The following is a 19,778-nucleotide window of genomic DNA, read 5'->3' as shown; positions in this document are numbered from 1 at the left end:
TGTCTCCAGTTTCTTGTCATGGACTGAACCTGCCTGGCACTACATCTGGTAGATAAATATAGCTATTCAAGTCATATTTGCTGGAGTATAACATCCCTGTATCCCTGGTGTTTGCATCCTGGATATCCGGTGCAATATAACACTGTCCTTGTTGACACTCGATGGCGGGTGGGGAACAGGGGTGCTGAATTATATTCTTTTCATCATGGCTCAACAACAATCTGGTTCTTCTCGAAATGAAAAAAAGAGACGTCTAGAGGAAATTGAAATTACAACTGGAAATGTTTCTCAAAATATTGATTCCTGGGCTCGATTCTTGGTTATTGTAGGCTGCTGACAAACTACCCATCAAATTGAATCCTTTTGCCATATCTAAGGCTGTGTCTGGGATTTGCGGTGAGGTCAAGAACGTCACCCGTCTCCGTAGTGGTTCGCTTCTGGTGGAGTGTGCACGGAGACAGCAATCTCTCAATCTTTTATCTATCTCTACCTTTGCCAATATTGAGGTTGCTGTGTCTGTGCACAGAACATTAAATTCTTGTCGAGGCATTGTTCGTGACAGGGCTCGTTGTCTGTCCGACATGTCTGAAGAAGAAATCGTTTCAGAGTTGGGAGACCAGTCCGTCACTGAAGTTAAACGTTTTATAATGAAGAAAGACGGTGTCATCACAAACACTAATACTTATCTCATAACGTTTGCCCGTACATCCCTTCCACAGTCAATTAAAGCAGGTTATTTCCACATCGGAGTGGATGTGTATATCCCCAATCCACTCCGCTGCTACAAGTGCCAACATTTCGGTCACGGTTCCAAATCCTGTCGTAACTCTGCGGTATGTCATCGCTGTGGTGACAGCCATGAGAGCTCTGACTGTGATCATGATTTGAAGTGTGCAAACTGTTCTGGCCCACATGTTGCTTCGTCAAAATCTTGCCCTGTGTGGCAAATGGAATCTAAAATAATGAAACTCAAATGTGAAAGAAACAAATCCTACCTGGATGCCAAAAAACTATTTAAAGATCAGACCACGACTCCATCTACCATTTCCTACTCTGCTGCAGTCTCTCGCTCTGTAGCAACATCCTCTATTTCGTGCCAGAAAAACCTGTTGCTACTATTCAACTCACTGAACATATTCCTGCCACTCACTCTAGTTCAGGATCTAAAACTGAGATTCAGCCTGAGAAACATTCTTAAACGTCTATGAAAGAACCTGTTAATCAGTCGAAAAAAGGGAAAAAGAAATTGAATAGAAAACAAGCACCGATCGTCCCTTCACCTTCAGAGGTTCATTTACAGAACTCATTTGGGCCTCTGGATATGGAGGTTACTCTGTCCTCACCGGACAGGCGGAGAAGTAGTTCCTCCTCACATTCACGCAAGCGATCTCCAATTGAGCCACCATGACTCAATTGTCCAATATAATACAGTGGAATTGCAGAGGACTTAGGCATAATTTTAATGAGATACAATTATTAATACAGGATTTTCAACCGTCAGCATTGTGTCTTCAGGAAACATACCTGAAAACTACGGATCAGTTCACCTTACGACAGTACAATGACTATCATTCATTTTCTCCTCCAGGAGATAAAGCAATGGGAGGCTCTACTATCTTTGTGCGACAGGGGATAATACATAGTCCTGTCCCTCTTAATACCAATCTTCAAACTGTTGCTGTTCGTCTGACTCTGCACATTGCTTTTACGCTGTGCTCTTTGTATATACCTCCTTCTTCTGATCTTCGACAGTCTGATCTTCAAAGTCTGTATGACCAGCTCCCAAAGCCCTGCATCATCATGGGTGATCTTAACGGACACAACCCGCTTTGGGGAAGTGCAAATACAAGTTCTAAAGGAAAAATTGAGGAATTTATTTCTGACAACAACCTGTGTATATTTAATGATGATTCTGCCACATATTTACATCCAGACACTGGTTCGTATTCTGCCCTCGATCTGTCACTCACAGACTCAAACTTGTATAATGAATTTGCATGGTCAGTCCATGATGACCTCTGCGGGAGTGATCATTTTCCCACTATACTTAAAACTGTTAATCCTACTGATGAACCACCATCATGCAGGTGGAACTTTACCAAGGCTAATTGGTCCTTATATGAGGTACTGTGTACTGACAAAATAAGACATGATATTTTCCAGAATATTCCAGATCCGATACAGTTGTTTTCGGATTTACTGAATGACATTGCTGACCAAACCATTCCTAGGTCCTCTGCGAATCCCCATATTCGTAAACCATGGTTTACTAATGACTGCAAACAGGCCAGAAAGTGTAGGAAGAAAGCAGAAAAATATTTTCGCCGACATCCTACAGTCCATAATTTGGATAGGGTTAAAATTACAAATGCCAAGGCACGACGTTCTTTTAAACAAAACAAGCGGCAATCTTGGAGGAACTATGGCTCCAAGATAAATTCCCGTACACCCATGTCAAAGGTGTGGAACATGGTTCAGAAAATAAAAGGCAAAGGCTCAAAATCTTCTGTTCATCATCTTAAGGATGATGACACGTTATTAACGGATAAAGCTGACATTGCAAATAAGCTTGGAGAAACGTTAGCAAAACATTCTTCAACATCAAATTATGTCCCGGAGTTTCAAAAAATAAAGAAACAACAGGAAAAGATCAAAGTAAATTTCACTTCTGATAATGGTGAAGACTATTATGAAGTCTTCTCATTACATGAGCTACACACCGCCCTTGAGCAAGCTCATGACACAGCAACGGGAGCCGACAACATACATTATCAGCTTTTAAAACATTTACCTGAATCCTGTCTGGAGAAACTTTTAGATATATTTGATCAAATATGGATATCTGGGAATTTTCCTCCTTCATGGCATAATGCCATTGTAGTTCCAATACCAAAGCCTGGCCGGGATCATACAGATCCCTCTAACTTTAGACCTATATCCTTAACAAGCTGCGTATGTAAAACCATGGAACGAATGGTGAATAATCGATTAATTTGGTATCTGGAAACCAATAATCTAATTACAAATATCCAATGTGGTTTCCGAAAAAATCGAAGTACTATCGACCATTTAGTACGCTTAGACTCCTTTGTGAAAAATGCTATTGTACACAAACAACATGTAGTGTCAGTCTTTTTCGATCTTGAAAAGGCCTATGATACTACTTGGAAGCACGGCATTCTAAAGGATTTACATGATTTTGGTTTGAGAGGCCGTTTGCCTCATTTTATATCACAGTTTTTAACTGACAGACAATTGCAAGTCCGAGTGGGTTCAACCCTGTCTGACCATTATACTCAGGATCAGGGTGTCCCACAAGGCAGTATTTTGTCTGTAAAATTATTTAGTATCAAGATAAACAGTCTGTCAAAAGTTTTGAATGATTGATTCCGTTGATGGGTCGTTATTTGTGGACGATTTTAACATTTCTTGTCGCGGGAAAAACATGAACACTATTGAGAGACAATTGCAGTTGTGTCTCAATAAAATCCAAAAATGGTCGCTTGCTAACGGCTTTAAATTTTCTAAAACAAAAACTAATTGTATACACTTCTGCAGGAAATATAGACAGCACAAGGACCCAGAACTATTTCTATCTGACACACCCATAAAGGAAGTTCTTGGGGCTTATTTTTGACCGCCACCTGACATTCTTGCCACATATAAAATATCTCAAGGCATTAGACTTATTGAAAGTCGTCTCAAACTCTAAGTGGGGCGGGGATCAGACAACCCTTCTCCATTTATACAGATCTTTGATACGCTCAAAATTAGACTATGGTACCATCATTTATGGTGGAGCCTGTAAAAGTAACTTACAAAAACTGGAGCCTTCAGGACCTCTCCTGTTGACAGTCACTATGTGGAGGCTGATGATCCTTCATTAAAACAACGCCGTTTAAAACTTGCTTTACAATATATCACAAAATTAAAATCAAATCCGTCCAATCCAGCCTATGATTGCATATTTAATCCTCCCTATGAGGACTTATTCCATACAAAACCGAAGCTTGTTCCCCCACTAGGGATTAGAATAAAACCTCATGTAACAGCAGCAAATATTGACCTTGATTTTGTTGCACCGTACTGTTTACTGTCTACACCTCCTTGGCAACTAGTCCATCCCGTTGTAGACCTCACACTTACTAATTTTAAAAAATCAGACAAAAATCAGTTAGTCTTTCAGCAAGAATATATCCAGTTGAGATCAAAGTACGATTCTCACCGCTCCATTTTCACTGAGGGATCCAAGGATGGTGGCAAAGTTGCCAGTGCTACCATCGTTGGATCAAAAACTATTTCTTCCAGATTACCAAACAATTGTTCTATCTTTACTGCTAAGGCCAAGGCTATTCAAACAGCTTAGGAATATATTTAGACACAAAATATCTGCAAAAACTTCATCATCCTCTCTGATTCTTTGTCATGCCTACAGGCATTAAAAAATGTCCGCTCAAATCATCCACTCACTCTTGATAATTTAGAATTACACAATACTCTTTCCACTGGCCAATACGACATCGTCTATTGCTGGTTACCCAGTCATGTTGGAATCACGGGTAACACTATTGCTGATGCTGCAGCAAAAGCAGCTCTCAACAAATCTGTGACCCCACTTCTTATACCATACAGCGACTACAAACCTTTAATTAGATGCTATATCAAAGTCCTTATGCAAAAGAAGTGTGACACCCAAGTAGGTACAAATAAATTACATGCAATAAAACCAACTATCGGTTACACCTACTTGGGTTGTCAGTCCAGATTTGAGGAGGTCATTTTACGACGATGTCGTATTGGCCATAGCAGATACACTAACGAATATTTGTTGAAAGGTGAAGATCCTCCATTGTGTATCCCTTGTGATGAGAGAATCACAGTCAAGCATGTCTTGCTTGACTGTGTTGATTTTTCCATCACAAGGGATAAATATTTCAAATCATCATCTCTCAAGGATTTTTTTTATAATATTAATTCTCATTTAGTTATTGGGTTTTTAAAAGAGATAGAATTGTTTAACAAATGTTGATGATATGTATTGTATAACATGATTGACCTTTTAAAAATTAGTAGAACGAAATTATATCTGAGTTTGTTTCTGGCCATATCCTCAAAGGGGGTTGACGTTGTGTAAAATTATTGTCCCCCTGAGAGGATATTGTAAGTCCATGTCATTCAAAGAATATTTCTGGCTACTCGTGTTTTAAACGTAGAATATTTGTATTTTTACTTGTGGCTAACTTTGCAAACAAAAGCCAGTTGCTGAGGGTATGATGTAAATCCTGCTGGGGTCCATGCAGGTAGCAAAGGTACTGTAAGTCGCCATGGTCCCCAGTATGGTGGTCTGCCTTCAGTTGCTGATGATCTATAGCCCGTTTTTATATTGTGTCGTCTGTTATAATCTGATTATTTTATTGTTCTGAAACTAGTTTTACAATTAGAATCTGTTAAATTTTGCTAGTTGTTATACTGTCCTTCGACGACAGGTCTTAAGATATTATATAAATGCATAACTTGCTCAAGTCACGATATGGCTGAAACAATGCCGATGTGATTTTAAATATTAACTCACTCACTCACTCATTCAAGCTTTGAGGACAACAGAGAGCTTGACTTGGCGCATTCCTGTGTACGACTGTGACGTCATATCTTTTGTGTCACATTGAGCGAGCTTCGAAATCGAATTTGGCGCATTTAATTCTACAGATAACCTAGCTCCACATTGAAAACACATTATGTATATCTTCCATGTCGTATGCTGTATTAGATTGATTTAAAGATAATTTGATAATATACTGCAAAGATAATTTCATTCCTCGTACTTTAAGTGATGGTTAGTCAGCCTCCACATAAAAACTGTTAATGGGAGAAATTCTGAAGGCTCCAAGGTCCTTAATGATGAATAGAATCCAGTATTTTCGATTGCATTTGCATGCACCTCCAAACACGATGGAGCCATAATTAAGTTTTGAACATGTGAGGGCTCTTTTTTGCACTTGTTTAACCTTCGACAGTTTTCCTTGGCGCCAAGATTATCTATTTTATTCATTGTCAAAGTTATGATAAAATGATAAGGGAATGGTGGTAAATTAAATTTTAGATCTCAGATTTGACAGTTGTATAGGGAAGAGTCAGCAGTTGTATTATATATATGGAATAGATTGTCGGATGTTTGTTTCATGTTGTGGAGCTTTCGGGGCCATTTGGTACAGGCGTTGTTATAATAAACATTCTAGATTTGACAGTTGTGTAGAGAAGGACCTTCAAAGCGTCACCAAACTGTAACGATGTATTATTATTGCATACAAAGGCAATAGGTGTCAAGGATTGTCTGTGGCAGTATGTGCAATACATGACATACAATACGCCAAATTATTAAACGTGCACGATATCGGCAATTCTCGCATTGATTTGGAGAGGTGGGAGTTCGGTGGTCTGTCAAAAATTCTTCTAATTAAAATACAGTTGTGACAGAATTCCCCCGCGAGCTAAGAGTATAAATAGTAGGCGTTGATCAAGCTTAACCATATGCTTGAAAAAGAAAGATACGACACACGCAATGGTAAGCATGAATGTTTCACATCTTTGAACAGTGTTGCCTGTAAATATTTCTTCAATGTATTTGCATAATGTAGCCTACGTTTATGTGTTTATTGCTAGCGTTCTGATGTAAAATACATAATATAAATATGTACACATACTTAATAAATTCTTGGTGTTTTGGTCTGTGGGACGTTCTGCGTCCTGGGAATATGGCCCAAATAGGATCGAACTAAACTGAAGACCTTGTCACAATGTGTCTTAATCCTGATTGTTCTTCACTCGTATATTGAGAAAATGCGTTTTCTATCTATTATTAAAAATACTAGTGTAAACTTTACAAAACAATATTTATTGATTATTTTCCTCTAATATTTCCTGGGTCAAATTTTGATCCTTTCTTATTGATAGGAGATATAATTTAAACCCCATGGTTAAATAATCTGGTAATAGTCTTTGCACAATTTCTGATGTTCATCTCCGCAACAATTCTACCTGCTGCGGGTGATCTACCATTTGAATATTTTTAATACTATTTACAACTTTCTGCACAGAAATTTCTTTATCTAACATATCAATAAATTCCATGAGAATACTAATGGCATCATTTTCCGAGAAAACATTTATACTATTTGTTCAAATAAATTCTAAAAAGAACCAAACTATTGCTGGCTAAACAATCGATCTGAAATATCTTCAACTTATAATGATTACTAGATTTCCAGAATTCTGCGGAATTATTCAAGATATCAGCTTGTCTTGCTGTAGCTTTTAATAAACAATCTTTTTGTGTTTAGATTTATTCTTAAAAAATATTTTATGTTACGTAAACAATTCCATCATTCTAAAATTTAGTACGTCGAAATTTCTGTAATAACTTACATTTTGGAATTTTTGGGGCGGTCGGGTAGCTTAGTGATTAAAGTGTTCGATCGTCACGCCGAGTGAGTGAGTGAGGTAATGCTTTACTACACATCGGCAATATTTCAGCCATATCTTGACGAGAAATTAGACATGAAATATACATATATTTAAACTTTATAAAAATCTGTCATCGAAGGACAGTATGAGAACTAGAATATCACAGATAAGATTTTAAAACTAGTTGCGGAACATTTAAAAGAATTAAGTATTAAGGAACAAAACAATATAAAAATGGGCTAGAGATCGTCAGTAACTAAAGGGAGATCACCACACCAGGGACCATGGGGACTTACAGTACCTTTGCTTCCTGCATGGACCCCGGCAGGATTTACACCATCCCTTCAGTCGCTGGCGATTATATGCAAGTTTAGCCATTGAATAAAACTAACAAATATACTACGATTTAAAAGTCTGGTATGCATAAAAATACTACGAATGGTTTGGGACTTACATACCCTCTTAGGGGGACAATAATTTTACGCTACTTCAACCCCCCTCGAGGGTACAGCCACTCACAATCTAAGTTATTTATTAGCACTACCAATTTATAAAATAATACATTAAGCACATCAAAATTTATGGACAAGTTCTATTTCTTTTAAAAAACTTAAGATTAAATGAGAATTAACATCATTAAAAAGGTCCTTAACTGTTTTGACACTGAAATATTTATCCCTTGTGATGGAAAAATCAATACAGTCAAGCAGGACATGCTTGACCGTGATTCTTTCATCACAAGGGATGCAAAACGGAGGATCCTCACCATTTAAAAGATACTCATGTGTATATCTTGAATGGCCAATACGACATCGTCGCATAATGACCTCTTCAAATCTGGACTGACAGCCCAAGTAGGTGTAACCGATATTTGGTTTAATTTCATGTAATTTATTGATACCTACTTGGGCGTCCCACTTCTGTTGCATAAGATCTCGGATGTAAGATCGAATCATGGGTTTAAAATCAGTATATGGGATCAGAAGTGGTGTCACAGATTTGTTGAGGGCTGCTTTTGCAGCAGCATCGGCCATTGTGTTACCAATGATACCAACATGGCTTGGTAACCAACAAAAGACGATGTCATATTGGCCAGTAGCAAGATCATTGAATAATTCGAGAATTTCGATTAAAAGTGGATGTTTTGATGACATATTTTTAATCGCCTGAAGGCATGAAAGAGAATCTGAAAACAGTATGAATTGTTTATGTTTAGCTTTATTACTGATATATTTAAGTGCTGTAAAAATGGCGTTTGCTTCTGCAGTGAAGATGGAACTGTTATCAGGTAAACGTGAAGATATTGTTCTGGATCCAATGACGGTGGCACTAGCAACTGCGCCAGCATCCTTGGACCCATCTGTAAAGATAGATTTATAAGTGTCATAATTGTTTCTTAATTGACTGTATTCTTGTTGGTAAACTAATTCGTTAGTGTCTGATTTCTTTAGTTTTGTTAATGTAAGGTCAACCTCTGGCCGTACCATTTGCCAAGGAGGTGTTGAAAACAGTTGAGTTGGAGCTATATCTTGCAGTTTAATATTGGAAGCAAACAAGGCAGACTGAATTCTGATTCCGAGTGGTGGAACAAGAGATGACTTTTTATTGTAAATATCTTGGTAAAGAGGATTGAAGACGCAATTAAAAGCTGGATTGGACTGATTAGAATATAATTTAGTGACATATTGTAAAGATAATTTTAGACGGCGTTGTTTAAGAGAAGGTTCATCCGCTTCTACATATAGACTGTGAATTGGAGACGTCCTGAAGGCACCAAGGCAAAGCCTAAGGCCCTGATGATGTATCGTATCAAGTTTTTTTAAATTACTTTTACAGGCTCCACCATAGACGATGGAGCCATAATCAAGTTTTGAACGGATGAGTGACCTGTATAAGTGTAAGAGGGTTGTTTGATCCCCTCCCCACTTTGAATTAGAAACAACTTTCAATAGATCGAGTGCCTTCAGGCATTTAGCTTTTAGGTATTTAATATGCGGGAGGAAAGTTAAGTGATGATCAAAAATAAGTCCCAAGAACTTGGCTTCCTTAACAACTTTGATAGGGGTGCCATTCAGAAATAGTTCAGGGTCCTTATGCGGTTTATATTTTCGGCAGAAATGTATGCAATTAGTTTTTGATTTGGAAAATTTAAACCCGTTTTCTAGACACCACTTGTTAATTTTATTAAGACATAATTGTAATTGCCTTTCAATTGTGTGCATATTTTTACCCCGGCAAGATAGATTAAAATCATCCACAAAAAGTGATCCATTGAAAACTGAATCATTTAAAACTTTTGACAAACTGTTAATTTTTATACTGAATAAAGTGACAGACAAAATACTGCCTTGTGGGACACCCTGATCCTGATTATAATGAACAGACAGGGTTGTACCCACTCGGACTTGAAATTGCCTGTCTGTTAAAAACTGGGATATAAAATGAGGCAGACGGCCTCGTAATCCAAAATCATGAAGATCTTTTAAAATACCATGTTTCCATGTTGTATCGTATGCTTTTTCTAAATCGAAAAAGATCGATACAGCATGTTGTCTATTTACAATGGAATTTTTAACGAATGATTCTAAACGCACTAAGTGATCGATAGTACTTCTGTTCTTCCGGAAACCGCATTGTATATTGGTAAGAAGATTATTTGTTTCCAAGTACCACACTAATCGATTATTTACCATGCGTTCCATAGTTTTACAAACGCAGCTAGTGAGAGATATAGGTCGGTAATTTGATGGATCAGAATGATCCCGCCCAGGTTTGGGTATTGGTATAACAATGGCATTATGCCATGAAGGTGGAAACGTCCCAGATGTCCAAATATCATCGAATATATTTAACATAGTTTCAGGCATGATTCGGGCAAGTGTTTCAGCAGCTGATAATGAATATTATCAGCGCCTGCTGCTGTATCATGAGCTTGCCCTAAGGCAGTATATAGCTCATGTAGTGAAAATACCTCATTGTAATCTTCACCATTATCAGATGTAAAATTTACTTTTTTTCTTCTCCTGTTGGAGCTGATATTTTTGAAATTCAGGAGCGTAATTAGTTGAAGAAGAATGATGAGATAAAGTTTCACCAATGCTATTGGTAATGGCAGATTTATCAGTTAACAAAGTATCGCCATCCTTCAGATGGTTAACTGTAGAATTTGATCCCTTGCCTTTGATCTTTTTGATCATGTTCCATACCTTGGACATAGGGGTACGGGAGTTAATTTTGGAGACATAAGTCTGCCAGGATTGACGTTTATTTTGTTTGAATAGACGTCTCGCCTTAGCATTTGAAATTTTGACGATGTTCAAGTTATGGACAGTGGGATGTTTACGGAAGTATTTCTCCGCCTTCTTACGACATTTCCTAGCGTGTTTGCAAGTGTCATCAAACCACGGTTTCACGAACACGTGGGTTGATCGAGGACTTAGGTATTGATTCATCAGCAATTTCATTCAGTAGATCTGAGAACAACTGAATCGGGTCAGTAACATTCTGAAAAGACGTAGGTAGTAATTTATCTTTGCATAAAGATTGAAATAAAAGCCAATCAGCCTTCACAAAATTCCATCGAGGTGAAGGTGGATCATCAGCGGGATTAATTGGTTTAAGCACCGTGGGGAAATGGTCACTCCCACATAGGTCATCATGGACGGACCATGAGAATTCATTCAACAAAACTGAATCCGTCAAAGACAGATCTAATGATGAATACGTACCAGTTGCAGGGTGTAAGTAGGTGTCCGAGTCATCGTTAAAGATGCAGAGGTCATTATCAGAAACAAAATCCTCAATGACTTTACCCTTTTGATTAATGATAGAACCTCCCCATAAAGGATTATGACCATTTAGATCACCCATGATGAGACAGGGCTTTGGGAGCTGGTCGTACAGTTTTTGTAGATCATTACGCTGAAGATTTGAAGATGGAGGAATGTATAAGGAGCAAAGTATGAAGGCAATATGCAGTGTAAGTCTAACTGCAACTGCTTGCAAATTCGTGTCAAGCGGAACAGGACTGTGAACAACGCCCCGCCGCACCAACATAGAAGCACCTCCAGTAGCTTTATCTCCCGGAGGAGAAAAAGAATGATAGGAACTTTACTGCCTTAATTCAAATTTATCTGTATTTTTTAAGTACGTCTCTTGTAAAGAAATTGCTGATGGACGTAAATCTGTTGTTAATAATTGCAGCTCGTTAAAATTGTGCCTAAGTCCCCTGCAATTCCATTGAAAAATATTTGAATGGTTCATGGCGGTTCTATAGGAGAACGCTCACGTGAACGTGAAGAAGAGTCACCACTCATAGTAGATGGAGTAACATCCATCTCGAGAGGATCAAAGAAATTCTGAACATCAACAGATGTTTCAGTGACAGTAGGGATCTTAGTAGTAATTTTCTTGTTTTGTTTCTTCTTTTGTTTTTTGGGCATTTCAGTCGATGGTTTGTTAGTTGCTGGTAATTCAGGAGTCGGTTTAGGTTGGGCCATAGTCTGAGTCACAACCTGAGATGCTGGAGAGATGCCACATGATTGAGTATCTGAATCATCTGTCTGACTCTCTGATGTTGTAACCACAGGCACAGGGTGTTCAGAGTGTGCCCATGTCAAGTCAGTTTGACATTCTATTGATCTTGTGGTAGAAGGTCGAGAGACAGCAGCAGCATAAGTGTGTACTGATGGAGGTGACCGGCTGGCAATGACTTTTTTTGCTTCCTGAAAAGAAATGTTGTTTTGACATTTGACTGTCAAGATATCTTTCTCATGTTGCCAAAGAGGAAATGATTTTGAAGATGCAACATGTTTACCCTTACAATTCACACATTTGGGGTCAGCTGTACAATCTGAGGCGTCATGATTTGCACCACAACGGTGACAAACAATCGGCCGATCGCATGATTTGGAACCGTGTCCAAACTTCTGACACTTGTAACATCGGAGTGGATTGGGGACATACACCTCCACTCCGATGTTGAAATATCATGCCTTTATAGATTGTGGTATGGTCGACAGTGAAAAGGTGAACAAATAAGTATTTGTTGGGACAATGTTATCTCCATCCTTTCTTGTGAAACGTTTCACAGACGTGACATGTTGATCATTGAGTTCATCAAGAATTTCCTCTTCTGTCATTTCTGCCAGACAACGGGCTCTGTCGCGGATGATGCCTCGACTTGAGTTTAACGTTCTGTGCGCAGAGACAGCAACTTCAGTGTTTGCGAATGTAGTACATTTCAAAAGATTGATAGCTTGCTGTCTCCGTGCACACTCTACCAAAAGAGAACCGCTCCGGAGGCGTGAAACATTCTTGACGTCACCACAAATACCTGCAATGGCTTTAGAGATAGCAAACGGATTAATTTTCAAGAGTAGTTGATTTCGTGAAATCGAGACATCATCATCAGATGATAAAATCTCAGCTTCGAGTCGTCTCTTCTTTTCATTGCGGTTGGAACCAGAATGATTGTGAGCCATGATGAAAGTAATTTATTCAGCACCCCTGCTCCCCACCCACCATGGAGTGCTACAAAGAGCGATGTTTAATTGCACCGGATCTCCAACATGCAAACATCAGGGATACAGAGGTGGTATACTCCAGTAAAAACAACATGAATAGCTGCATTTGTCTAACAAATAAAATGCCAGGCTGGTCCGGCCCATGACAAGAAATTGAAGACATACAGAACTCAGAGGTCGAAAGTACCAGATTGGCCCATGAGCCACCGCCTTCTGGCGTAAGACTCTAGGCAAATTACTCAATCAAAAATTGAAAATACACACAAGTTATGGACGGCCAAGGCCAAAATATACGTTAAAATACAACACAGATGTGCATACACAATATTACGCACAGGGCCTGGCATGACCAGCCGATTGATAAGACCGGGCCCATCTTACCACCCGTCTAGGCGAAGTAAGGGTCGAAGTAGTGTGTTGGGCAAAGGAACACAGTTCCAGGAACCAGTGCCCCCAACTACCAGACTCCCGTCCTCGGCCGACACAGGGACGCAACCCACGGCAAACGGGCTGCCCACTTTGGTCGCCTCTTACGACCAGCAATGGGGTGCTGTGGAAATATTCTACCCCGGTTCCACACGGGGGAAGAGCGATTAGCGTTACCCAGCACTCACCACGAGGAGGTTGCTCTTCACGAGTGCCTCGTCACGCCGAAGACCCGGGTTTGATTCTTGATATGGGCACAATGTGTGAAGCCCATTTCTGGTGTCCTGCACTGTGATGTTGCTGGAATATTGCTAAAAGCGGCGAAAAACCCACTCACTTACTCACTCAGAATTTTGATTTCTTCCAACTCACTGTCCCACAAGAGGAACATAATAAAAACTGTCTATTTCTTCCAGAATACAAACACACTCTTTACATATTATCATTTAACATGTTTAAAGCTAAATCGATCGTCACGCCGAAGACCCAGGTTTGATTCTTGATATGGGCACAATGTGTGAAGCCCATTTCTGGTGTCCTGCACTGTGATGTTGCTGGAATATTGCTAAAAGCGGCGAAAAACCCACTCACTTACTCACTCAGAATTTTGATTTCTTCCAACTCACTGTCCCACAAGAGGAACATAATAAAAACTGTCTATTTCTTCCAGAATACAAACACACTCTTTACATATTATCATTTAACATGTTTAAAGCAAAATCCTTTACAAATAAAATATTAAGTTCTTCATATTCCACACAATTTTCCATAAAGCCTGCTCTCAAATGGTCCTTGTTCTTGCTGCTTTCACTTACATTTCACCGAGGATTCAAATGGGTCATCATCAAGTAAGTCATCATGATAACTATCAACTTCTTTTCAAAAGGGGAAAAATATTGGCATGTGGCTAGGTTGAGTCAGGAGTAGACATATGTCTTAAGGTCCCAGAATCAAGTCAAAAATTGATGGTACGAGTCTGCATGGTTTGGGCAGATTTCTTTCTCAGTTAATATCCTGGCCTTATAGTAATTGATATGCAATTATTTGATATGTAACTTGTACCAATGTCTTTAATCAAAGATGTAATGTAGCGATGCTTACATGTAACGGCTATTTCAGGCCTTGTCAGTGGAAACAACTTAACAATGTTCATAGGGTCCGCCAGACTTTTGATGACATCTGGCTGGGGCAAATGGGTTTATTCCAATTCTGTTAACCCTTTTTCAGTTTGTGCATTCTACCTATGATGCCCTGACATCATCAGACCCTGATTTAACTCGCTATGAAAGAGGCTGGCGGATGGACGGAAATGTTTTATGTATTAGAAGGACCGCAATTTGGACCATTTCCATGTATGCTTAGGTTTGAAATGTTTGGGGGCAGTAAATGTTCCCGTCACAGATGCTTTCAATGGCATGTTAGTGACGTGTCGTGAAATTCCAAAAAAACATCAGAGCTCAGCAGATTTGTTTTGTCTCTGAAAATTAACACAGTCTCCGGGCTCCTATTTATAATATTTCATTAAGATAATTTAACAAATGTTGTTTCTGTAAGATATGTTGATTTCAGAGACTAGATGTTAGTCTTATAGGTTTGGAATACAAGACGAATCAATGGACACATAACTAATTTAATCTCTGCGGGCGCTCGGTATCGTTGCAGAGTCTGTTAACAAAGGCACAGCTCGTTAAGCTGGACAAAGGATGCTCAGTACATTTACGAGGGATATTTGATTGCAAGTGGCCATGGGGAAGATAAAACCCGTAGTTTGTTTGTAACATGACCACAGTGGACCGTTGGACGACAGCAAGTGCAAGTGAACACGAACATTTTAAGTGTTTACTTTTTATGAACAGATCACATTTATGTGAACCTTTTACTTGCACTATAACTTTCATAAAGTATTTAGGCCTCTATGTTTGTTTGTTTGTTGTTGAATGCCGCACTTAGCAATAATCCAGCTAAATGACGGCGGCCATCCCCTAAAATTATGCTGTAAGCATCTGTCTTATCATATTTTGTCACAACATAATTGTGAAAGCTTAATGGATCCATGGCATAGTCAGCCTTATAATAAAGATATTCGTGTATGACTATATAATGAAATTTCATAATAGAATATAATGACAGCGTACATCGATTCATTATTACACCCCATTTGGATTTTTTATAGTAATTCAGTCTTATCACCGCCTCCGTGGTCTAGAGGTAGCCCGGAGAGCGGAAGGTCCGGGGTTCGATCCCCGACCGCGTCATACCAAAAGACTTTTAAAGATGGTACTTGTTGGTTCCCTGTCTGTGTCTGTTACCCAGAAACTGTTTGAATAAAATTGGTCTAACCGAAATTGAAGGCGACTTAATCCTGTTGGGCCACTTCCTGGGAGTGAAGACCAAATGAAAGAACCTGGTTACAAAAATCTAACATGCGAACTAACATACGAAATGCTTTATTTGTCATTTATGCCTTAAAGAATGTCAATCAGGGAAAAATCATGAATAAACTGAGCATGCGAAAATTTGAAACAATGTAAATTTGAGTATAGCATATTTAACATCCTACAATACACCTGAAAACGGATAAGACGGATTGGGGAAGATTGTATTTCTAATTGCATGTTGTCTGTTAAAATAAATAAAATATGACAACTCTGTGCCCCTTTAGGATTTTGGGTTTTAGACGACATGAATAGAGATCACAAAATATAAAGTTCTTAGTAATTGTATGAAGTCGATGTCATTAACGTTCATTTCTCTTCAGCTTACTTTGTTGAACTGTTTTAACCCCAAAGGACAATTTCAATGCGTGAATGTTTCATGAATTACAAACGTAGATTCTAGGTTATTTTGGTAAAATGCATGTAGCGGTACATCTTCCGGATGTTTCAACAGAAAAAAAGGACCGCTGAAGCAGGTGACATCTTTCCTGCATTTGCGGATTAAAATATACAGAACATATAGTATCCTAGAACACATAAAGGGGACAATCCCATTGTTGTTTGTTCATTTATGGGAACTGTTATATATATGAGAATCATTTGCCAGACACTGTAATTCTCTACAAACAAAACTCGAATGTAAGTATTACACTTACTATATACATACTTATAAGTGTTCTAATATGTATTTTCTACTGCGTTCATGTTAATGCAGTCATTATGCATGACAAATTAGAAGTAATGTGCCCTATCAAATAAACCTGGTTTATGAACATATGAGTTGAGTTATGGAATCTATGTATTGTTATAATAGAGATAGGGTATATAACAAATATTGATTTACGTCTCCAATGTCTTTTACCAACACAAAGTGCATATTATTTTATTATATAAGATACATTAAGATCAACCTACACAAACTGGAACATGGCATCAGAATTGAAGACCAACACGCCGATGGCATTTCTTTTTAAAATATTGATAAATAACATCAAAGTTAATAAATATTCATTGTTATACAATTATTTGTGACACCTTCAGAGGAATATTAATGTTATACAATCATTGGTGTTTCATGTATCAGTGAAAAATTTGACATCTCATTGATATTATATTTATTGATATTTCTCTGGAAGTGAAGGATGCAATTGTAAAACTGCAGACTGATTGACATTCAGGACTAACTCATAGGTTTGACTAACCGATATTGCCAAAGTGTTGTACCCTTGAGTATTTGTCTAAGTAAGTAGTGGTTATGCTATTGTGTCGTAGTTAACACTAGAAGGAAAATAAATAATCTGCTGTCTCTTAAAAGTTGTACAATGACTCAGAACAAAGAAATCTAAGTTGTTGCTCATTAAAAGCTCCAATACTCCCACAGTAGCCACTATGAACGAATAACTTGGGTTTGATATCGGGTTACATTCGACAGAAACACTAGTACTATCGATAATACTGAAAAATGTCCAATATATTTCAAACGCCTGGAACTCTACAGATTTCTGACAGACAAACATTCCAAATACCATTTCATCACGTTTGAAACATGTGTAACTACTACTGCCAATTTGCATCGCTTTCAAACCATATCGAAACAGTTGGGGATTGATCTTATTTATTTCCAATGATTTCAAACCTGTACAAAACTGATCACCTAAATTCATTCGTTTCGTTATGTGTCAGCACCGTTAGGAATACATGGAAATAATTCATTTTATAAGCATACATTCCTATTACCTGGCAAATAAAGACAAAGCACATGCACATACCAATATAATTTCCCATAGGTGATTTCGCCTATGCGCATAGAATTCAACAATTCAAAAACGTATTCCAAACATTAGGGCATGCATGGAAATGCATCATGTCATGCACATGTTTAAAAAGTCATAAAATAGAGAAGATAAATGAATAGTAGTTCAGATGACGGTCGTGAAATGTATCTCTTGCAGACAATGAAGAGACAAGTCCTTCCTCTCCTGCTGTTCCTTCTTCCGCACCATGCCCATAGTGGTAAGACCAGCGTGTTTTGTTTGAAATTTAATTCACATTATTTCTTCATTATTTCGAGAAGAGTTAAAGAAGTAATTGAAAAGGAAGATAGATCGTTAAATAAAAAAGCGTCATTAATACTTTCAAGGTTGCAAATGTTAAAGATCATACCCAAAAATAATATTTGAAAAATATAAATTCCGCAAAAACAATTTCATATATGTGTTAAGAGTGATGCTGCCGATAGCGATAGCAGTTGACAATTCCTCTACTCAACTCCTTTATTAGGTGGACACAATTTTATGGATAACAACTTCTTTAATACTGTAAAATGCGACGTTTCGGTATAGATCATTATACCGTTGTCAAGCAAGACTTGACAAAGGTATGAGTCTTGCTTGACAACGGTATAAGGATCTTTACCGAAACGTCGCTTTTTACAGTATTAAAGAAGTTGCTAACCATAAAATTGTGTCTACCTGGTCATACGTAAACATCTAAGTAATGCCTGTCAAACAATTTAACGCCTTTATTGTATATTTTTATTTCGAAAATCCTGGTTTCTTTGGTCCAGATTATTCGTCATGATATTGGCTGAATATTGCTGACTGTGCCTTGGGGGATTTCAAGATCTGATGTTGAAAAATACGCCTTTTACAGACAAAGAATACAGTCATTTTTGACATTATTGTTTTATTTAAAACAATCATAAGGAAACAAATTGGATTGAACATATCATGACCATTATCAATTTAATCCAGGTAAAACCGAATCTACTGTATAATTTTGTTATTGAAACTACTATATTGAGGATTTAATGTCATTAGCTTAATTGTTCACGTTTTCTAGCTAACACGTGCACATATTACACCTCGGAAAAAGATACCCACAAGCGATGGCCACATGTTGGAGACCTCGATATGGATGATTCAAAGAATAATGGAGCGAGCTTGGTTGCATTTGATCATGGTGTAATGTTGGATTATCCACCCGGTGTAGGTTCTTGTGGAGGAAAGTATCCCATTTGGAGGAAAGGTATATTTGAATATGATCTCGTGTCAGGGGGTGGTGATGTGTTGTTTATTGTTGTTCTTCAAACATTTGTCCTAAAACGGTTTCGGCCTTCATTTGTCTGAAAACAGTGTTTGTCTCTACTGTCACTATACATTTCTACAAGACTCCAATTAAAGTGATTTAAATACAACCTCCTTCAAGATTCGTATCCTGCCATGAAAAACAATCCACTATAATACTGCGCGGTGCTGAAGCAATGGGGGAAAAATTATCTAATATATTTGTGAGTCAGTATTTTTAAATTCTGCTTTATTATGTTTTTGCTTCTGACTAACGTTAAATTAAACACATTTGATATCTTGAAATCAGGTGAAGAGAAATATTATTCATGATGTAAATTGGGCAGTTGTCTGTAAGCTGTCAGTGCTTTGTTTCTACCATGATTGAATACCTCAGTGATAAAAAGGTATACATTTTATAATGAGGGAGTAAGCATATGCTCTGAAACGTTGTTCCTTGTAATAATGAAGTTGACACCCATAACGTCTTTTTTATAAACTTATGTCACTTTGAATCCTACGTCATGTTCTTTAGTTTCACAAATGTTAACATAACGCTTTTCAGGAAATTTATCCCTTTTGTCTTCATCTTTAATATATTTGTTTGTGTATAGTACACACTTCATGTATTTGTATTGGTTTTTGGCTCACCATCAGCCTACCAGCATTGTTATCAGGTGAAACAGATAACTCCATAAGATGAGAATGATTTTGACATTCTTGTTATTGCTTATACCCAAAATATCATTTAAGCTGGTTCTGATCAAGATGTTGATATTGTTATAATGTTATAAATATCAAAGGAAACGTAAGTTTCAAAAACTCAAGCGCAAAGATAGTGATTGTTTTGTGTCAGAGTCAAATTC

General features: G+C 37.9%; 1 long non-coding RNA gene across 1 annotated transcript; it reads left to right on the top strand.

Annotated features, from left to right (window-relative positions):
* The first annotated feature begins 6,532 nt into the window (after positions 1 to 6,532).
* Positions 6,533 to 18,868, top strand: LOC125377860. Its single transcript, XR_007219850.1, has 3 exons — positions 6,533 to 6,562; positions 17,800 to 17,860; positions 18,689 to 18,868. It is a non-coding gene; the product is annotated as an uncharacterized LOC125377860 (long non-coding RNA).
* Positions 18,869 to 19,778: the final 910 nt, after the last annotated feature.

The sequence above is a fragment of the Haliotis rufescens genome, unplaced genomic scaffold, assembly GCF_023055435.1.
Source record: "Haliotis rufescens isolate VD_foot unplaced genomic scaffold, xgHalRufe1.0.p SCAF_102, whole genome shotgun sequence".
In the NCBI taxonomy this organism is placed as follows: domain Eukaryota; kingdom Metazoa; phylum Mollusca; class Gastropoda; order Lepetellida; family Haliotidae; genus Haliotis; species Haliotis rufescens.
This window is presented reverse-complemented; position numbering and strand designations above follow the sequence as displayed.